We start from the raw sequence: 3204 nt of genomic DNA, 5'->3' as shown, positions 1-3204 counted from the left end.
CTCTCCTCCGCCGTCACCCCGCGAAGCAGGGACGTAATTCATCCTTAGCGTCGTTGGGGAACAAGCAGCAGAAGCCAGAGGGATGGTCTCTCTCTGCCCGCGTAAATCGCAGCCGCTTACAGCAGAAAAGGAGCTAAGGAGAAGGTGGTTATTTTTTGCACGAGTTTCCCGCTGTCCTGGGAAGGGCTCCTTCCCTCTGCACGGCTGGGAGTGAGCAACCTCAAAGGCAAAACCAGCCTCTCAACAGTACACTGCATGAAGGAGAATCCAGCCCAGGATTTACTGGGGACTGCCCCAGGTGAAAATTCCTCCCAATTAACAAATTACTCAAGGAGACTGTGAGCATCCATGATGCAGGAGAGGTAAAGCCTTAGTGCAAACCTCTCATACCCAGGATGTCTCCCAGCTGCAGCACCCAGAGCAGCTTCTTGCTTCAGCTAAATGCTGTCACCATCCCCAGCCATGGCAGCTTGTCTGGAACCGCCTTGATGGTGATGGGACGGGAGAGCAGTGCTGATGCTGCCGTTGTTAACGAAGCACTGCTCACAGTTCCTATGTTAGGCGTCTTCCTTTATCTGTAGGTGGATGCAGTGATCTGTTTCTCAGCGTGGCACAAAGGGACATGCAATTGGTGTTTCAGGGTGTGGGGGAAGGGGTAAACCTGGTAGCAGGGATAACGAGGATTCATGGGGTTCCTCTTACAAGTTGGCTGGCTGTGTGACCTAGGTCAAGCAGTGTTTCGTAGTTTTGAGATCTGTGGCTGGGGCACAAGAAAAACATAGCATTTAATCTAATCTATCTGGGTATTTTTGCCCAACATCATAGCACACAGGCAAGCATATTAAACTGTGGTGTCTTAGATAAAGCAGCCTATCCGCCAGGGATGAGAACTGTGGACCTCTCCTTGCATCAGATCTCTCGGACAAAATTTATGAGATCTGGGAACTCTCCCTATATCCATGCCCTCAAAGAAAGCTTTAGATAGTTCACACAGTTCGGGTCAGTAGGAGACTGAGGAAGGGAGAAATCCTACCTGTTTGCTGCTGCTTTTGAAGATGCAGTTCTCACGATGGGATAGATGCTTAGGCTGTGGGGGGAAGCAAACTTGTAAACCTTAGGGAGAAAGTTAATTTCAGGAAAAATAAATTAAAAAAAATTGCTTAGAAAATTATTTGGATCAAAATGACAATCAAAGCAATGATTTTTAATCTTAGTGTCCTACGTTACAATCCCCCTGAAACCCGTTCCTTTGATTGACCAGGGAGATGAGGATACTTAATTGTAATTTCAATTTGTGAAGGACCATCTTTCCAGAGTCACACTTTCTATCACAGATGATCAGAGCCAGAGCTCAGTCCTTTTTTTTGTCAGTGTTTGCCACCACTGCCTTTCAGGTTTCCTCCTTCCTCAGCCCCTGTTCTCCACTCCCCCTCCTGTCGCCGCTATCACAAGAGCTGTAAACCAGCACCTCTTTCCATGGAAATTCTGATATCACAGGGAAAAAGTTACCCTCTGCTACAGCTGCCCACAAAGAGTTCATGGACGTTGCAATTGGCTGACAAAACCAAGTTGTTCTGTAAAAGTGGGGTGAATGAAGTCTGGTTTCATGGGTGCTTTCTGCTCCTTAAAGCTATCACTAAAAACCACCATTGTGCAGTTCCTGTATGATCCTTCTGTCTTGCAAGGGATGGTGTAGCTGGCAGTCTGGTGCTCGCCGTGCAGAATACACAGCAGTGGAGTCCTGCCTGCATTTTCCTCGGGGATGGCATTCATTTGGGTCCCTGTCCACCCAGCTTGTGATTTTCATGATGTCTGTAGAAATGCAATTACTGTTGAGGGGTGTATCCTGCATTCTGTTTTACAGCTCTGCGGAGATGCGAGTTTTTTCCGTTCCTCAGCAGTGGAGAGCAGCTTTCTACCTTTGTCCATGCTTTTGCCTGATACCAGCCCTGGTATAATCTGCCCATCTCCAGTGCTCAGGAACAGGTCAGCTGCTGGAGAGGCAGAAAAAGCCAGAGTATATCGTAAACCATGTTTCATACAGCATTGTTGGCTTTTGCATGTTTGACAAGATTTCTTCCCTAGGCAACGTGTATAGCTTTTTCCCACAGAATGATTTGAGATACAAGCCCCTGATCGTGAGGATTTGGGGTGGGGGCAATCACTGTGGCTAGGAAGAGGGGAAGGTTCATTTTCCTCTGTCGAGGTTTTCCACCTCCAGCTCCTGTATCGTTGTTAAAAGACAGAGACTGTACGGAGGAGACATAGTTGGCAGTTTTCTCTTCCTTGTCCTGACAACCTCTGGCTGCAAAATTAAAAGCCAGTTACTGAGTCTAGTTTCTAACAGCTTTGCCCTTGCCAATGATTAGATAGAGAAACCTGGAATAGGTGGCTGTGGCCAGGCACTGTATGTGCTGAAACGCAGACAGAATTACCATGGGGACCGTTGCAGAGGGTGAACCTACATATTCACGCACTCCCACTGCCTCTCTCATGCACACATGCGCACAGACATTCAGATTGCTAGCAACAAAATGGTTGAACTCTGGCCATTTTAACTGAAAAACTGGAGTGTTCTAGCAACAGTGCTGGGTTTCCTGATAGACTAGGTCACAGAGCATTGAAGAGGGACTATGATTTTCCAATGCCTGTGTGTATTGGGTTTGGGAATAGGGTAAGGAGCTCAATGTGTTTGGGGAAAAAGCAGATGTCAAAACTGTAATAGTAAATTACAAGCTGTATCAGTAATTTGGGAGTGGTGTCTGGGAGCAGAGGCTGCCTGGGATGGTTCTGAAATTGCAGATAATGCTTTCAGCATAAAGGCTCAGATGTCCATCTGAAGACAATGAACAGAGATTTGAACTCTCGCTGCTCCAAGATGTCCCTCATTACCAGTTCTGCAGAGCTCAGTGCTGGGAAGGATTTGGGGCAGAGAAAGAGAGACAGATCTCCTCTTCTGAAATGAGGAATCAGGGTACTGTGAAAGAAAGTCCAGGTTAACCCCAAGAGATTAGACAAAGCTCAGTAGGTATGCAGGCTTTCCCTTCTCTGAATGGAATTTCCCCTCTGTAAATCAAACCTATTTATATATAAAAAAGGTTAAAATTAAATTTAAAGACTGGTCTTCTAATATTAATGTAGGAGAAGCCCCCTAGGAATCTTGCTATGCTATCACAAAATAAAGGGAAACCATTTCAGGGCCTT

This window comes from Pygoscelis adeliae, unplaced genomic scaffold (genome assembly GCF_000699105.1).
Source record: "Pygoscelis adeliae isolate BGI_AS28 unplaced genomic scaffold, ASM69910v1 Scaffold42, whole genome shotgun sequence".
In the NCBI taxonomy this organism is placed as follows: Eukaryota; Metazoa; Chordata; class Aves; order Sphenisciformes; family Spheniscidae; genus Pygoscelis; species Pygoscelis adeliae.
Note: the sequence above shows the minus strand (reverse complement) of the source record.